At 38.1% G+C, this 19,991-nt stretch overlaps 1 protein-coding gene and 1 pseudogene across 1 annotated transcript in view; both read right to left on the bottom strand.

Annotated features, from left to right (window-relative positions):
* The window catches only part of BNIP2 (BCL2 interacting protein 2), a 228,493-nt gene that overhangs the window by 39,559 nt on the left and 168,943 nt on the right, over positions 1–19,991 (bottom strand). The gene's annotated exons all lie outside the window — the stretch shown is intronic.
* Positions 18,880–18,996, bottom strand: LOC137207277 (U6 spliceosomal RNA; annotated as a pseudogene).

A 19,991-nucleotide genomic window follows, 5' to 3' on the forward strand; every position in this document is an offset into this window, starting at 1 on the left:
CATACATAAAATCCATGCCAGGTGATAGGAAAGATACTGTAAAGAATCTGAATATTTACCAGGGATATCGGTATTTACAGTTTGCAGGTTTGCACAATACAGTAGACAGAGCCTTGAACTCAGAATCAGCAAATTTCCATTGAAATTCCAACTTGACCATTGAATTTGTAAGTCTCCCCCCTTCCCTACCCACCCCGCCCCATGTAATATGCATTCTCTAAGACTAGGAAACAGGTAACAGCAAATGAAGAAATAGATGGTAGTCTCAGGGAGTCTTAGGAATTGCCTTGAATTGATATTTATTGTTTAAGGACCATTCTGAAAATGAGGAGTTGCTTCAAAGTTTAGTTTATAGGCATGCCTCTTCTTATAATAGTTTTTGCTTCAGTTCTTTATTTGATTGGAGGTACAGAAAACACATGCTGCAATGAAATCACTTGAAACTTGTTTCTCTTTTTGATCTTAATAATTCGTTCTGTGTTTTGACTACTAAAAAAGCCGTTCTCTAGCAAACCAATATCATGGCATAGCTATCTATTTTAAAAGTATTAATAAAAATGTATATATTTTTAGGTTCTTATAGCTAGGGTATATTTTCTAAAGGTGTCCCAGGGGCCTCCTCAAGAAGGAATCTTTTTGTTAAATTAATAAATCTATCCAAAAATAAGATTCTCATTTCAATCTATTTTAGAAAAAACAAAAAACTCACAGGTTGAGGTCTTTACTGCCCATCTTCCCTCACATCCTCATAAATTGGTTTGGTGTTTAATTTTTGATCTAGGAAAGAATAATTCATTTTTATCTTCATTTAATTTAAGTAGTCAAGGAGTAGTCTATAGAGATTGAATAAATTTAATCCTTCTGCAGTTAGTGTCAAATTAATTCATTCTGGATGTGGATAACTAAAGAAATACAGACCCTCCCACACACTGACAGAAACCTTTATCAGGTTTAATGTTTTATGGAAATGATACTACTTGAAAGGAAGCTTGTCGTGTTTCTCCCTCCTCCCTTTCTGTCCTTGTTAATTGTTTATTTTTAAACTAAACTTTCTTTTTCAGCGTCCTCTGAGAACTGTAGTCTTCACTGGATCAACTGTGTGATCTTACAAGGATAATATTCTGCCACTGATTTGGCTCCTTTGGGTAGAGAAATTAAATTTTCTCCCCTAATAAAGTTCATAGTTACATAACTTCTGTGGGATGCTCCAGCGAGGATGACCTCACGAGGACGATCTGGCTATGTCTTGTGTGCAGCAAGCAGATAGGGTCATTGTAAAGAGCCACTGGTTTCACAGGACACGATCCATCTGGCTCATTCCAGGCTTGTCGCAAGGGATGATTTCTGAGGACTCTTGTCCTTCCTATCGAGAAGCCCAGACACAAAAAGCTACCAAGTAGGTCAGCATCCAAAACATTTAAAACACCCTTTCTTCTTTCTTTCCTTTAAGATTAGCATTTGGGGTTATATGGTTGATGTCCATATAGGTTTTATAATTAACCATCTTAATAGATGAAGAATATAACAATTTAATACACTTCTTTTAATTACTCGTACAGCTATAAGTGCATAGTGGCGATTGCTAAACATGACTCTTCAAGATTTCTTTTAAAAAGATAATTTAGTTATCTCTTGTCAAGTCACTATTTAATGTTACTTTCTATATTTGCTGTGATAAGCATTAAAATCTGTATATTGGTTGATAAATCATTGTTTAGGAGTGTCTAAAGGGTAGAGTAAATGGTATGAAATTGCCATAGTGTAATAAATGGTTATTTGATAATGAATGAAATTGTTTGAAAATACTGTTAAAATGTCAGGTTTAAACATATACATCATTACTCAAAAGGAAGGCAAACATGGAAACCACAGTGACATCATAAATATACTGCAATAAACACATTTATTTATACTGGGCAAGTTGTAGGTACTTTGTATAAATGTGTACAAATTGATATATGAAGTTAATTTCAATCTGTAAAAGTAATTGCATTGGTTTAACTTATTTAACTCTCCTTACAATAATATTTATTGCAGAAAAAGAAGGTAAAGAAATAAATGATGATAAATAGATAAAATACATAGGAAATGGGAATTGTTTTACAATTTAATTACACTGTCACATAAAATTATCACACAAATACACCAACCTGACAGCAGAAATACATTAAAATTCTATTATCTAATGCAGAGAACAGTTTTTTGTTGGCTGTTATTTCACTTGCACATTTAAAATACTTTTATTTTTTTCCACCAACATGAAATGTCAAACGATCTCAAAAGCAAAAAGGGTAAGCTGGGAACAAAAACTGTCTAAAAGAAATGTTCTGCTTTGTCCCATATTGTGAAGATTGATACACAGTCTAAGGAAAGGGCAACAAAAGCACCCCGTCCCTCATGATTGGTATATGGAAGCAATGTAAACTCAGAAACTCACAATAGAAAATGAAGTTAATCGATTTGTTAGACTTGTGCAGAACTCACAGGATGTGCAAATAACTTAGTCGCTGTACATCTTAAATAGCATAACATTTCATTTTGGGATAAATAAATATACACGGCAAAAGATTAATTGGTCTTATAAAACCAACTTGGGCTTCCCTGTGGCGCAGTGGTTGGGAGTCTGCCTGCCAATGCAGGGGATGAGGGTTTAAGCCCTGGTTTGGGAGGATCCCACATGCCGCGGAGCAACTAAGCCCGTTCACCACAACTACTGAGCCTGCACTCTAGAGCCCGCAGGCCGCAACTACCAAGCCCATGTGCCACAACTACTGAAGCCCGCGCGCCAAGAGCCCGTGCTCCACAAGAGAAACCACTGCAATGACAAGCCCGCACACCACAACAACGAGCAGACTCTGCTCACTGCAACTAGAGAAAGTCCACGTGCAGCAACAAAGACCCAACACAGCCAAACTAATAATAATAATAATATTAATAAATAAGTTAATTAATTAATTAAAAAAAGTAAAACCAACTCAAACATTTATTTCCTAATACTTTCTAGGTATACGCTAGATGCTGGGGCATTATTTTGACTCTGTCTTTAAAAACTAACCATCTAATAAGGGAGATGAGACATGTTCATATGAAATAAGGCATTTATGTCAGTGTTGGTTATTTATTTGTTGATCTGTATATGTATTGAGTTATTTTGCTCTAAGTTTCTAAGCCATAAGTTGCGACCAGAATATAGTGTCAAAAAACTTTCCATTAAAAATCTTCAACCTTGTCACAATTTCTGTCTCTGATATCTAATCCTAAAAATTCTGCAACACACTTAATAATATCTAATCTTGTAACGTATTTAGGTCATTAGGCCAAGAATAATGTTATCTAGTTTATGGAAATACAAAATTTATAAAGGAAAGTACAAAATTTAGTTTGAGAAAAGTGAACATGATAATTAAAGTACTCAAAGGGAAAAAGTAATTGAAGGAATGGGTGAGAATTAAAAATAATTATGGGAGTGAAAAAGGTTTAATGCAATTAATAATATAAAGTGATTCAAAAGCATATCATGCAATTTCTTCATGAGCATCAAATATTTAACCATGGCCAATAAACTAACTTTTTAGATGATATTTACCATTTATGAAACAAAGCCATATTTCTCTTTCTCTTTCATTTCTCTTAATATCCATTCAAATAGAAGGCAAATGGGTGGATCTTTTATAGTCTGGGGGGTTAAATAAGACACTGCAAACACGATACTTGGATCTTAACAAATTGGACTTCTGATTTGTTATAAAATGACTAATGGGGAAACACAAGTGATGAATGAAAAAGAAGAAGACAGTTTTCATGGACTTAACTGGCCAGTCAGGGCTTATCTAAATACAGACCCTCCCACACACTGACAGACTTCTTCTTTCCTAAAGAAATCTCTGATAATTCTCTTATCACTGTATTTGAAGCATTTTTAATAGCAGAAGTTTTACGGAGTCATTTTACAGTTTTGTCTGCTGATATGCATATGTATATACAGTCATTCTATGTATATTTATTTATGTATAGGTTCTATCACATGTACATTTTCAATGGTGACATTTTTTTCTTCAGTAAAACAAGCAGAGGGAATGACGAAAATAGAGTTGCAACAGCATCCAAATAGTTTTAAAATTTTAAAATAATAAAATAAGAATACAAATTTTTAATGTCACTTCCATTTTTATTGCTGTTAAAAGATTATTTTTAATAAGTCAGATTTAATGATGAGATAAATGTAAACATAATGCTTATTAGAGAGGGAGATATATATGATTTTTCTTAATGGCATGATATATGATAATTAAAGTGTGTTTTAAATCTTAAGGGTTTCTAGGCTCATTTTGGCTTCAACTGGTGAATTCATTTATAAAAGAAAAGAAGTAGACAGTGAAATAGGTAAAATACAATAATAAAAGTAATTCAGACATGATAATGGAAAATGGAGATGCTTAAAAAGAAAATTTAGAGTATCAGATATCGATGAGAGTAGAATCATAAAATGTTATTCCTAGAATGGTTTTCATATTCCTATAAATTAAATAAATTGACTCACTTCTGAACATTAGGTCTTCAAAAGGATATGTATATACTGAAAATATGATCTTTTTTTTTTAATTGGCTATTGCTATAGAAAGGGTCATAAGTAATGCCAGCCATTATTAGAATTTAGAAGACATCATTTATTATACTTCAGAATGGCCTGTTAAATACAATCATTATCTAAGAAAATATTGAACATGGGTTGTAGTTAACTTTTAACATATTGGAAATACTGTTAATATTAAATTCAAATTCCTCTATTCTCAAAGGGTACAGTATTTAACCATTGTAAAAATGTATACCCCATCTTGAATTTAAAGACACAACTCAAGAAAGATAACCAATGTAGTAAAACAGAAATGCCTACAACTCTCTGACCACATAAGATGCTATCATGCTAACACAGAACTCTTTTGCCTTTCTTTTCTAATGTCATCCCAGCATTAATGCTTTCACTAATCCTAGTACACCACTTTCTCATTTGACACACTTTCCTAAACTGTGTCATTTGGGTGCCTGTTTTATGTGATTGTGTATGAAACTGCAAGAAGAGAATAGGGAAATAGGAGAAATTCTCCTCCTCTTCCCTAAGATTAGAGGTGGTCTTATAATACTCCACTCCCCCTGTTTACACAGAAATTACATTCAAGTCAGGTCAGATAAAAATAGAAAATTACCAGTTGTGTCTGCCTATTACGTCAGTAGGAGTATGAACTCTGAAATGCTGCACAAACCTTCCTAAGACTTGACCTGTCATAGATGCCTGTGAAAGTCTATAGGCAGAGACTTCTCTAAGATGTGGAAAGTAGGGGTTAAAAAATTGCCCAGAGTCCTATGTCTGGAGTGCTTCTAAACTCTTTCAGGATTTAAGCAGCTGTTGCTACATGGTGCCAAAGAAAGTAGAGGATGGAGGAGGCTACCAATTGGTGCTAAAAATAGACTGAAAGTCCAGGTACACATTTGATTGATATGCTGTCCCAGCTTGGCAGGCCTTCCTTGCTTTCAGACCTCTTCCTCACCTTCAATATGACCTGTGGAAATATTTTATTTTCTTCCTTCCCCCCTTAGTATATCCATTGTTGTTTCTGTCAATTTCTCTGTGTAAAAATAAATTATTTTACTTAATTTAATACATATATATTTCTTGCCGAGGTTGAAGGGTAGAGCTAGGAAGAGGATATTACATATGTCAATGAAAAATTAATCAGTTGATCTAAGAAAGAAGCTCTCAGCCCAAAATTTTTAAATTTTGCCTTTAAAAACTCTTCCCTGAAAACCATCAGGGAGTTTGGGTCTTTTGAGCTTGAGCTGCCTGTCCTCCTTGCTTGGCCCCCACAATAAACCTTTCTCTGCTCCAAACTCTAATACTTTTGTTTGTTTGGCCTCACTATGTGCTGGGCACATGAATTTGGGTTCAGTAACAGCTGTACCATTTTTCATTCCCCCTGCAATGCATGTCAGTTACAGTTGCTCTGCATCCTTGTCAGCGCTTGACATTGTCAGCTCCTTCTGATCTGAGCCAGTCTAACAGACATGAGGTAAAATATGTTGTAATTTAATTAAACCATTTCATACCTATGACATTTGTTTCCATGGGGGAATTCAGTAAAGTTTAAACAATCCTGTCCACAAGGAGCTTGTCTTCTAGTTGAGAAGCTAATACAAACACACAAAAATTAAATGGAATAGTAGTCCAATATAATAGCATGGTTACCCAAAAACTGGGTTCACCTCTTGGTTGGTGTTGAGCCAAAAGACACAATCAAGCCAAAGATTTGGAGAAGGAAGGACTTATCACTTGCAGCAAGTAAGGAAAACACTGGGATCTTTCCCAAAGCAGTGTCTCCCTGCAAAATTGGGGAATTTTTAAGCTAAGGGTATATGCATATTCATGGAGGGTGTCAACAGAGTCCAACCTTTAGTTGATTGAAGTCACTGAAGGTCAGAAAAGGTCAGTCAACATCACCATCCCTTAGGTTCCAGTTGATCAGGCGGTTGAGGTGTCAGGCTAATCTTTACCATTGAAACAGAACAGGGAATCTTCACAACTGATTTATTATCATTTCTATTGTTACTTCTCTTGCCTGATAACAGAATTTGTTCCTGAATTCTTTTGTTCCATTGAGATCATTAATTACTGAGACATGTTCAAGGGCAAGCACTGTGGTCAGGCTTAGGTCACATAATGGCTTAGGCCAAAACTAACCTCTCTTCTGTCAAGAAAGCCACGCCTGGTTCTCTTTCTCTGGGGACCTTCTACCCTATCTTCTTACAGCAGGAAAGCCATCAAAAGAAAGTTCATGATTGACTCCAATGAATTCTTTGATTAATCATTGCTATAGTAGTTAACTATCCCTGAATGTTTTTGAGGACACCAAGTCTAAAGGACTCTTCCTTCACAATGTTTCTAGTTTTTTCTTTCTGGTATCATCTCATCCTAGATTACTACAGCAATTTCTAACCTGTTTTGTTTCCTTGAGATTCTTTCTACTACAATCAGTCCTAACTTAGCCATTGAACTAATGGCTAAAACTAACTGTTTTAGGTAAAACAGTTTTCTATTGCTGCCTAACAAATTACCACAAATTTAGTGGCTGAAAACAATACTCTTTTAAATGTTCACAGTTCTGTGGGTCAGGAGTCTGGACATAGTGTGACTGGGTTCTCTGCTTAGGGTCTCACAAAGCTAAAATCAAGTTGTTGGCTGGGCTGCATTCCCATCTGGAACTGGGGCCCTCTTCCAAGCTTATGTGGAAAGTTCAGTTCTTGTGGTTGTAGGACTCAGGTTCCCATTTCTTACTGGCTAACAACTGGGAGATGCTTTCAGTTCCTTAAGGCCATTCTCATTCTCTGATAGGTGACCCTCTTTATCTTCAAAGAGCAATCTTCCATCAAATTCTTCTCATACTTCAAGTATTTCTCTCTAAGTACTGATCAATCCCATTTAAGGGCTCAATGGATTAGGTCAGGTCCACCCAGGATAATCTACTTTCCTTAGAATCAACTATTCTATACAACATAACCTAATCATGGTTGTGATGTCCCATTCACACTCAAGGATAGGAAGTAGACTAGGGAGAGGGAATCTTGCGGCCATCTTATAATTCTACCTACCGTATACAGTAAACAGCTATTTAAACTTAGCAACATTAAAAACAAACCTAATTTCAATGCTCACTGTTTATTGCATCTTACTTCTTTCCTCTGGGTTCACTTTTCTCTTTGACAAGATTATTTATGATTTGACATTGATTATATTATTATTTGACAAGATTCTTTAGTGATTATTTTATTGAGGGTCAGTAACAGGTAAACAATTTTAGTTGCCAGAAAATGTCTTCATTTTATTCCCACTCTTAAATTACAGTTCAGACTTGTGTGGAATTCTAATTGACATTTACAGCTACTTCTCCATTGCCTTCTGGCATCTGAAGACTGAAGTTGGATATTAGTTTAATTGTACTTCCTTTGTCACTAATGTTTTCCCCTCCTTGATAGCATTTAAAAGTTTTTAACAGTGATATTTTCCAGTTCCACTAGAACAAGTCTAAGTGTGTACTTATTTATTTTCCTCTTGGTTTCTAGAGTACATTTTCAGTTTAAGGATGCCTGTCTCTCTCAAATTTTGCAAAATTCTTTATTTTTTTCAAATATTGCTATTCCCGTATTCTTTTCATCTTTTTTCCAGGAACTCTTAACAGAATTATATCCCAAACAATTTATTCTCCATGTACATTAACTGTTCTTTCATATTTTTATTTCTTTGTATCTAAGTACTGCATACTCAGAGAATCCCCCAGTGTTGTCTTCCAGTTCAGTAATTCTCTCTTCAACTCTTATCCAGAGTTTGTCCCTTCTACTGATTTTTTTTTAAAAAGTCCAGTCAGTATAATACTCCATTTGAACACTTTCTAATTAGTTTGCTTTATTAGCCATGAATTTTATTTTTTTAACCTATTCTATACTTAAAAAAAATTTGTATTTCTTTGCAGAAACAAACTATATTTGTTAGATTTTTAAAAAATTACTTTCTTTTGTCTCAGGTAAATTTGCTTTTTGACCATAGTTTTGTTTGGCTCCCCTTCTTAGAATTAGTTTCCTTCTTATGTTTTAGAATTTAAGTTTTCAGATTCTGGGGTGGGAGGTTTTTATTTTTCTCTCTTTTTTTTTGTGCTTACCTCTAGCTGTCTAGTGATTTTACAGTTGCCTTCACAGGATCTCCCCTAGAGGCCTTAGGTGAGAACTCAGTGTAGTGGCAGCTGTTCCCAGCTCCCATCCTAGGGGATATTATTAATATACAAGGCAATATTGGATCAGGTCCAGGTAAAGAGGATGTGTCTGTGTCCTTTCACCTCTCTAGATGCTGATTTTCTCATAAATCATAGTCCTTGGCCAAAGCATCCTTGAACTTGACAGAGGAGCTCCACCCCTAGTCATGGCTTCAAGCAGTGAGAGGGGCTTAATTCCCCAACTCTTCATGAGCACTTTACTCCCCGTTATCCCACAGAAGCTGATCTGCTGACCTCCTCTATATGCTTCCAGACCCAGAACATGTTCCACAGCTTCAGTCCTACACATCTGCTCAAGATTTTCAGCAGAGGACTGACATAATATCATGCACATTTTAAAGAATTATACCAGCTTCTGCATTGAGAATAGGCTTTGGGGATCAGTGGTGTGGCTGAGGGGAGCAAGAATGGAGGCAGAGAGGCTAGTGAGGAGGCTGTTGCAATGATCAGAGATGATGGTGGCTCAGACCGACACAAGGGAAAGCAAAGAATCAAGGATGACTGCTAGAGTTCTGCTTTGGGCAGCTGGGTGGATGCAATGGTCTTCACTGAAATAGGGAAAAAATTAGATCTTTTCCCAAATAAGTGAGGTGGTTGTCCAAACCCAGATGATTAGGGTTTGTTGCAGGCCCCTCCAGATGTGAAGCCAAGAGTCAGAGGAAATTTTGCCTCCAACATAAAGGTCAGACATCTATTGGACCAAAGGATCAGAGATCCCAAAAGGATCAGCCCCTCTAAAATTGGGATGGGTCACCCTGATAAAGGAGCTCTTTGGTATTGACAGTTAATGGCTAATTTACCCTAGACCCAGCTTAGCTTCTGTTTCTGTATATTCACTGCCACCTACTTGCCTGAAACAGCCTGTGTCCAGTCTGATTTTTGGGAGTGGGGCTATCTTCTTTCTCTGTGATACCTCAGGTTTAATCCTGTTACCCTGGCAGTTAGCCTTGGCATCCATACCACCAATGAGAAATCAAAAGATAATTTAGATTCATTACCAAAGTATCATTTAGGGTATGTCTCTGTGTGTAGATAGTGAAGTCAAATGTTGAGGCATTATGAGAATTATTCAGGCAAAGACATTTCTTCCTCCCTTATATGGATATTGCATGAAAATTTTCTAGGCTTGTCATTAACTAGCTCATTACCTTAATTAACCAGTTCATTATGTAATTGTAGACACAGCCTTAAAATTATTTGTACTGTTTCTTTCTGTGTGTAAATAACTGTGAAGTAAAAATATTAATTTATGAATGTAATTGTGTAGGTGATCACTCCACATTTACTCAGAATTAGCAATTAGTGCATGCAAATCAGCTAAGACAAAAGTCTCTCAGATCCTGTTCAGAATACAGGAAGACTTAATTTGCAAGGACGCCTGCTTCTGGCCCATCTGATTCTCAAAAGTCACGTTCTTGCTTCTGAAAATCAGAAACCGACCATATTTGTTGTGAGCTTTATGATCAGTGTTAATGCCCTTGCAAACACAAGAAATAAAATGCTAACAAATCATCATCCATTACCTAATTATATTTACCTAGACAGATAAAGTTGGAGGGAAAAGAGTGGATCATATTTTTTTTAAAGGCGTTTCTCATTTTGCAAACAAAGATGAAATTTATAGCTTAATTATTCCTCATAGTACCATACAGAGCATTTGCTGTTAATCATACCCAAGTCCTGAGATTTTGCTCCCAAAGAAGTATAAAATGTGTACTGACTCCCAATTAAATCAATTCTCCCTCCAGTGTGGGTAGTAGTGCTAATGGGATTTAATGTTCCTGAGGTTTCACTGGGGTCCACAGTAGAAAAAACTCTGATGTAGATGGAGTATCATTCCTTCAGCAACACAAATATCAACTAACACAGAATAGTACATCCGTCTCTGACACCTTGAATTGTGGAAGTTATAAGAATTAGTCATCTTCATTAAAAATCATGCTTGTGGATATCGTAGGGAAGATGGCGGAAGAGTAAGACGCGGAGATCACCTTCCTCCCCACAGATACACCAGAAATACATCTACACATGGAACAACTCCTACAGAACACCTACTGAACGCTGGCAGAAGATCTCTGACCTCCAAAAAGGCAAGAAACTTCCCACGTACCTGGGTAGGGCAAAAGAAAAAAGAATAAACAGAGACAAAAGGATAGGGACGGGACCTGCACCAGTGGGACGGAGCTGTGAAGGAGGAAAGGTTTCCACACATTAGAAGCCCCTTCGCGGGCAGAGACTGCGGGTGGCGGGGGGGGGAAGCTTCGGAGCCGCGGAGGAGAGCACAGCAACAGGGGTGCGGAGAGCAAAGCGGAGAGATTTCCGCACAGAGGATCGGTGCCAACCAGCACTCACCAGTCCGAGAGGCTTGTCTGCTCACCCACCGGGGCGGGCGGGGCTGGGAGCTGTGGCTCGGGCTTTGGTCGGAGCGCAGGGAGAGCACTGGAGTTGGCGGCGTGAACACAGGCTGAAGGGGCTAGTGCGCCACGGCTAGCCGGGAGGGAGTCTGGGGAAAAGTCTGGACCTGCCAAAGAGGCAAGAGACTTTTTCTTCCCTCTGTTTCCTGGTGCTCAAGGAGAGGAGATTAAGAGCGCTGCTTAAAGGAGCTCCAGAGACAGGCGCCAGCCACGGCTAAAAGCCTGGACCCCAGAGATGGGCATGAGACGCTAAGGCTGCTGCCGCCACCACCAAGAAGCCTGTGTGCGAGCACAGGTCACTCTCCACACCCCTCTTCCGGGGAGCCTGTGCAGCCCGCCACTGCCAGGGTCCCGGGATCCAGGGACAACTACCCCGGGAGAACCCACGGCGTGCCTCAGGCTGGTGCAACGTCACGGCGGCCTCTGCCGCCCCAGGCCCGCCCTGCACTCCGTACTCCTCCCTACCCGCTGCCTGAGTGAGCCAGAGTCCCCGAAGCAGCTGCTCCTTTAACCCCGTCCTGTCTGAGCGAAGTACAGACACCCTCCAGCGACCTACACGCAGAGGCGGGGCCAAATCCAAAGCTAAGCCCCGGGAACTATGAGAACAAAGAAGAGAAATGGAAATCTCTCCCAGCAGCCTCAGAAGCAGCGGATTAAAGCTCCACAATCAACTTGATGTACCCTGCATCTGTGGAATACATGAATAGACAACGAATCATCCCAAATTGAGGAGATGGACTTTGAGAGCAAGATTTATGATTTTTTCCCCTTTTCCTCTTTTTGTGAGTGTGTATGTGTATGCTTCTGTGTGAGATTTTGTCTGTATAGCTTTGCTTCCACCATTTGTCCTAGGGTTCTATCCGTCCATTTTTCTTTTGTTGTTGTTTTTCTTAAAAAAATTTTTTTTCTTAATAATTATTTTTTATTTTAATAACTATTTTATTTTATCTTACTTTTTTTATTTTACTTTTTCTTTCTTTCTTTGCTTCCTTCCTTCCCTCCTTCCTCCCTCCCTCCCTCCCTCCTTTTTCTTTCTTTCTTTCTTACTTATTTACTTACTTACTTACTTACTTACTTACTACTTTTTCTCCCTTTTATTCTGAGCCGTGTGGATGACAGGCTCTTGATGCTGCAACCAGGAGTCATTGCTGTGCCTCTGAGGTGGGAGAGCCAACTTCAGGACACTGGTCCACAAGAGACCTCCCAGCTCCACGTAATATCAAACGGCGAAAATCTCCCAGAGATCTCCATCTCAACACCAGCACCCAACTTCACTCAATGACCAGCAAGCTACAGTGCTGGACACCCTATGCCAAACAACTAGCAAGACAGGAACACAACCCCACCCATTAGCAGAGAGGCTGCCTAAAATCATAATAAGTCCACAGGCACCCCAAAACACACGACCAGACGTGGACCTGCCCACCAGAAAGACAAGATCCAGCCTCATCCACCAGAACACAGGCACTAGTCCCCTCCACAAGGAAGCCTACACAACCCACTGAACCAACTTTAGCCACTGGGGACAGATACCAAAAACAACGGGAACTACGAACCTGCAGCCTGCAAAAAGGAGACCCCAAACACAGTAAGATAAGCAAAATGAGAAGACAGAAAAACACACAGCAGATGAAGGAGCAAGATAAAAACCCACCAGACCTAACAAATGAAGAGGAAATAGGCAGTCTACCTGAAAAAGAATTCAGAATGATAGTAAAGATGATTCAAAATCTTGGAAATAGACAAAATGCAAGAAACATTTAACAAGGACCTAGAAGAACTAACGATGAAACAAACAACGATGAACACCACAATAAATGAAATTAAAAATACTCTATATGGTATCAATAGCAGAATAACTGAGACAGAAGAACGGATAAGTGACCTGGAAGATAAAATAGTGAAAATAACTACTGCAGAGCAGAATAAAGAAAAAAGAATGAAAAGAACTGAGGACACTCTCAGAGACCTTTGGGACAACATTAAATGCACCAACATTCGAATCATAGGGGTTCCAGAAGAAGAAGAGAAAAAGAAAGGGACTGAGAAAATATTTGAAGAGTTTATAGTTGAAAACTTCCCTAATATGGGAAAGGAAATAGTTAATCAAGTCCAGGAAGCACAGAGAGTCCCATACAGGATAAATCCAAGGAGAATTACGCCAAGACATATTCATCACACTGTCAAAAATTAAATACAAAGAAAACATATTAAAAGCAGCAAGGGAAAAACAACAAATAACACACAAGGGAATCCCCATAAGGTTAACAGCTGATCTTTCAGCAGAAACTCTGCAAGCCAGAAGGGACTGGCAGGACATATTTAAAGTGATGAAGGAGAAAAACCTGCAACAGATTACTCTACCCAGCAAGGATCTCATTCAGATTTGATGGAGAAATTAAAAACTTTACAGAGAAGCAAAAGCTGAGAGAGTTCAGCACCACCAAACCAGCTTTACAACAAATGCTACAGGAACTTCTCTAGGCAAGAAACACAAGAGAAGGAAAGGACCTACACTAACGAACCCAAAACAATTAAGAAAATGGGAACAGGAACATACATATCGATAATTACCTTAAATGTAAATGGACTAAATGCTCCCACCAAAAGACACAGATTGGCTGAATGGATACAAAAACAAGACCCATATATATGCTGTCTACAAGAGACCCACTTCAGACCTAGAGACACATACAGACTGAAAGTAAGGGTATGGAAAAAGATATTACATGCAAATGGAAACCAAAAGAAAGCTGGAGTAGCAATTCTCATATCAGGAAAAATAGGCTTTAAAATAAAGACTATTAGAAGAGACAAAGAAGGACACTACATAATGATCAAGGGATCGATCCAAGAAGAAGATGTAACAATTGTAAATATTTATGCACCCAATGTAAGAGCACCTCAATACATAAGCCAAATACTAACAGCCATAAAAGGGGAAATCGACAGTAACACAATAGTAGTAAGGGACTTCAACACCCCACTCGCACCAATAGACAGAACTTCCAAAATGAAAATAAATAAGGAAACACAAGCTTTAAATGATACATTAAACAAGATGGACTTGTTCATCCAAGTCCATCCAAAACAACAGAATACACATTTTTCTCTGGTGCTCATGGAACATTCTGCAGGATAGATCATATCTTGGGTCACAAATCAAGCCTTGGTAAATTTAAGAAAACTGAAATTGTATCAAGTATCTTTCCCGACCACAACGCTATGAGACTAGATATCAATTACAGGAAAAGATCTGTAAAAAATACAAACACATGGAGGCTAAACAATACACTACTTAATAACGAAGTGATCACTGAAGAATACAAGAGGAAATAAAAAAATACCTAGAAACAAATGACAATGGAGACACGACAACCCAAAACCTATGGGATGCAGCAAAAGTAGTTCTAACAGGGAAGTTTATAGCAATACAATCATACCTTAACAAATAGGAAACATCTCGAATAAACAACCTAACCTTGCACCTAAAGTAATTAGAGAAAGAAGAACAAAAAAACCCCAAAGTTAGCAGAAGGAAAGAAATCATGAAAATCAGATCAGAAATAAATGAAAAAGAAATGAAGGAAACGATAGCAGAGATCAATAAAACTAAAAGCTGGTTCTTTGAGAAGATAAACAAAATTGATAAACCGTTAGCCAGACTCATCAAGAAAAAAAGGGAGAAGACTCAAATGAATAGAATTAGAAATGAAAAAAGAGAAGTAACAACTGACACTGCAGAAATACAAAAGATCATGAGAGAGTACTACAAGCAACTCTATGCCAATAAAATGGACAACCTGGAAGAAATGGACAAATTCTTAGAAATGCACAACCGGCCAAGACTGAATCAGGAAGAGATAGAAAATATGAACAGACCAATCACAAGCACTGAAATTGAAACTGTGATTAAAAATCTTCTAACAAACAAAAGTCCAGGACCAGATGGCTTCACAGGAGAATTCTTTCAAACATTTAGAGAAGAGCTAACACCTATCCTTCTCAAACTCTTCCAAAATATAGCAGAGGGAGGAACACTCCCAAACTCATTCTAAGAGGCCACCATCACCTTGATACTAAAACCAGACAAGGATGTCACAAAGAAAGAAACTACAGGCCAATATCACTGATGAACATAGATGCAAAAATACTCAACAAAATACTAGCAAACAGAATCCAACAGCACAGTAAAAGGATCATACACCATGATCAAGTGGGGTTTATCCCAGGAATGCAAGGATTCTTCAATATATGCAAATCAATCAACGTGTTACACCATATTAACAAACTGAAGGATAAAAACCATATGATCATCTCAATAGATGCAGAAAAAGCTTTTGACAAAATTCAACACCCATTTATGATAAAAACCCTCCAGAAAGGAGGCACAGAGGGAACTGTCCTCAACATAATAAAGGCCATATATGACAAACCCACAGCCAACATCGTCCTCAATGGTGAAAAACTGAAAGCATTTCCACTAAGATCAGGAACAAGACAAGGTTGCCCACTCTCACCACTCTTACTCAACACAGTTTTGGAAGTTTTCCCCACAGCAATCAGAGAAGAAAAGGAAATAAAAGGAATCCAAATGGGAAAAGAAGAAGTAAAATTGTCACTGTTTGCAGATGACATGATACTATACATAGAGAATCCTAAAGATGCTACCAGAAAACTACTAGAGCTAATCAATGAATTTGGTAAAGTAGCAGGATACAAAATTAATGCACAGAAATCTCTGGCATTCCTATATACTAATGATGAAAAATCTGAAAGTGAAATCAAGAAAACACTCCCATTTACCACTACAACAAAAAGAATAAAATATCTAGGAATAAACATACCTAAGGAGACAAAAGACCTGTATGCAGAAAATTATAAGACAGTGATGAAAGAAATTAAAGATGATATAAATAGATTGAGAGATATACCATGTTCTTGGATTGGAAGAATCAACATCGTGAAAATGACTCTACTACCCAAAGCAATCTACAGATTCAGTGCAATCCCTATCAAACTACCACTGGCATTTTTCACAGAACTAGAACAAAAAAACTTCACAATTTGTATGGAAACACAAAAGACCCCGAATAGCCAAAGCAATCTTGAGAACGAAAAATGGAGCTGGAGGAATCAGGCTCCCTGATGTCAGACTATACTACAAAGCTACAGTAATCAAGACAGTATGGTACTGGCACAAAAACAGAAAGATAGATCAATGGAACAGGATAGAAAGCCTAGAGATGAACCCACGCACACATGGTCACCTTATCTTTGATAAAGGAGGCAGGAATGTACAGTGGAGAAAGGACAGCCTCTTCAATAAGTGGTGCTGGGAAAACTGGACAGGTACATGTAAAAGTATGAGATTAGATCACTCCCTAACACCATACACAAAAATAAGCTCAAAATGGATTAAAGACCTAAATGGAAGGCCAGACACCATAAAACTCTTAGAGGAAAACATAGGCAGAACACTCTATGACATAAATCACAGCAAGATCCTTTCTGACCCACCTTCTAGAGAAATGGAAATAAAAACAAAAATAAACAAATTGGACCTAATGAAAGTTCAAAGCTTTTGCATAGCAAAGGAAACCATAAACAAGACCAAAAGACAACCCTCAGAATGGGAGAAAATATTTGCAAATGAAGCAACTGACAAAGGATTAATCTCCAAAATTTACAAGCAGCTCATGCAGCTCAATATCAATAAAAAACAAACAACCCAATCCAAAAATGGGCAGAAGACCTAAATAGACATTTCTCCAAAGAAGACAGACAGACTGCCAACAAACACATGAAAGAATGCTCAACATCATTAATCATTAGAGAAATGCAAATCAAAACTACAATGAGATATCATCTCACACCAGTCAGAATGGCCATCATCAAAAAATCTACAAACAATAAATGCTGGAGAGGGTGTGGAGAACAGGGAACACTCTTGCACTGCTGGTGGGAATGTGAATTGGTTCAGCCACTATGGAGAACAGTATGGAGGTTCCTTAAAAAACTAAAAATAGAACTACCATATGATCCAGCAATCCCACTACTGGGCATATACCCTGAGAAAACCATAATACAAAAAGAGTCATGTACCAAAATGTTCACTGCAGCTCTATTTACAATAGCCCGGAGATGGAAACAACCTAAGTGCCCAGCATCAGATGAATGGATAAAGAAGATGTGGCACATATATACAATGGAATATTACTCAGCCATAAAAAGAAATGAAATTGAGCTACTTGTAATGAGGTGGATAGACCTAGAGTCTGTCATACAGAGTGAAGTAAGTCAGAAAGAGAAAGACAAATATCGTATGCTAACACATATATATGGAATTTAAGAAAAAAAATGTCATGAAGAACCTAGGGGTAAGACAGGATTAAAGACACAGACCTACCAGAGAACGGACTTGAGGATATGGGGAGGGGGAAGGGTGAGCTGTGACAAAGCGAGAGAGAGGCATGGACATATATACACTACCAAACGTAAGGTAGATAGCTAGTGGGAAGCAACTGCATAGCACAGGGAGATCACCTCGGTGCTTTGTGACCGCCTGGAGGGGTGGGATAGGGAGGGTGGGAGGAAGGGAGATGTAAGAGGGAAGAGATATGGGAACATATATATATGTATAACTGATTCACTTTGTTATAAAGCAGAAACTAACACACCATTGTAAAGCAATTATACTCCAATAAAGATGTAAAACAAAATTACTTGCTAATTTCAAGAGTAAAAACTTTATGCCATTTATACTTAAAAAAAATCATGCGTGTGGGTGAATAATAGCAGTTGAGTTGCCTCAATTATTGGACAATATTTGGACACATTTCTAGGTTATCTATTTACAAATATACTGTCCCTGAAATGGAGCAGGACCCTATGGGGCCTTCCCAAGACAGACACCCTCCATGTCCTCTGCCTGCCTTTTGTCTGTAGAAAAACTTTAGTCAAAAATAAATTTAATCAGAGAAATGAGAAAATGCAGAAACAAATAAAAAGCAGTCAAACAGGACAAAATAATAATAGTATAGTCATTAAGCAAAGTCAAAGACTTTTAGCTCCTTGTCGAGGGCTATAGATAATGTTCTGAGCCATATTCTCTGAGCTGTTTTGTAGATACTGAAACCCCCACCAGGTGGAAGACATTAACTACATGATGACCAAACTGTAGCCATGACATAAGCTACCATAATTCCAAGAACTGGCCTCAAGGAAATGGGAACAAACCGACCCTGAACTGAAGATTAACGGTAGTTAAAACAATCAAACATGATGTTGATCAAACCACCGCATGACTAATTTCAAGACGATCATCAGAGCAGACTATGCTGTTCTACATGTAGCCACCTCTCTCCATCTATACACCCCTGAAACTCTCCTTTAAAAGCTCTTGCCCACTGGCCGGCAGTGGGAAGTTGGTCTTTGGACATGAGTCCACATTCTCTCCCAGTTGCCAGCCTCAAAAATAAAGCAAATTTTCCTTTCGACCAACACCTGCCTCTTGAGTATTGGTTTTCGAGCAGTGAACAGCCGGACCTGAGTTTGGTAACATCCCAAAGTTTTATAAGATGCATCCACAGGTCTGTGTAAACCGAGCTACATGTGCTGGCCACTGTGATCACATATATTCTTCTTTTTAAAATACGGAATGCTTCAGGAATTTGCATGTCATCCTTGTGCAGGGGCCATACTAACCTTCTCTAAAGGTTCTAAAATTGTTCCAATTTTAGTATATGTGCTGCCGAAGCGAGCACATCACGTATATTCTTAACTCTTCATGTACCTTGGGGAGGCTGTCAGGTGCCAGACTCCCTAAGTTGAGAGCTACCTTGAAAATGCATGGACTGGAGTGGTTAGGGAAAATGAAGGTAGGTATCCAATCCATTTCTCATTTACTCATGAATTTGATGTTCCAACTTTTATTCTCCCGCTTAGTGCAACTCACTGGTATCACCACCAGAGGGAACAAGGTTAATGTTTGGAGAGAAAAGCAAGTAGACTTACATCACTACTCACAGCAGTGATAGATAACTTGCCTATCAGAGGCTGATATCTAAATGTCAGCCACATGCTAGGTATTTTACAACATTATTTCTTTATTTTTAATGTCTTAAGTTTAAATTATATTATCTCTTTTTAAATAGAAAATATATTTACAAGTTTAAAAAATTTTAAAGTCCAAGAGAGTATAATGTGAAAACTCTCCCCTGCCACCTTTGTCCCTCAGCCTCTCAGCTACCTTTCCCACAGGCAACTAATGTTAGCAGTTTCCTGTGATATTTCACTTCATGGGTATGTAATGTTATCTGTTTCTTTAGAGCTAACTTATGCATATATATGTAAATGAATACATTCTTTCCCTACCCTTTAAAAGATAAATGGTAGTATGCTATACACACAAATGTGCATTTAATGATATATCTTAGAGACTGTTCCATATCAATACAAAAAGAGCTTCCCCAATCTTTTTTTATGATGTCATTATATGCATATGCTATAATTTATTCAATCAGTTCTTTATTTTTATTTTTTAAAAATTATTTATTTATTTTATTTTTGGTTGCATTGGGTCTTTGTTGCTGCACACGGGCTTTCTGTAGTTGTGTTGAGTGTGGGCTACTCTTTGTTGTGGTGTGCAGACTTCTCACTGCAGTGGCTTCTCTTGTTGCGGAGCACGGGCTCTAGGTGTGTGGGCTTCAGTAGTTGTGGCACATGGGCTTAGTTGCTCCGTGGCATGTGGGATCTTCCT

The sequence above is a fragment of the Pseudorca crassidens genome, chromosome 1 (assembly GCF_039906515.1).
Source record: "Pseudorca crassidens isolate mPseCra1 chromosome 1, mPseCra1.hap1, whole genome shotgun sequence".
Taxonomy (NCBI): Eukaryota; Metazoa; Chordata; class Mammalia; order Artiodactyla; family Delphinidae; genus Pseudorca; species Pseudorca crassidens.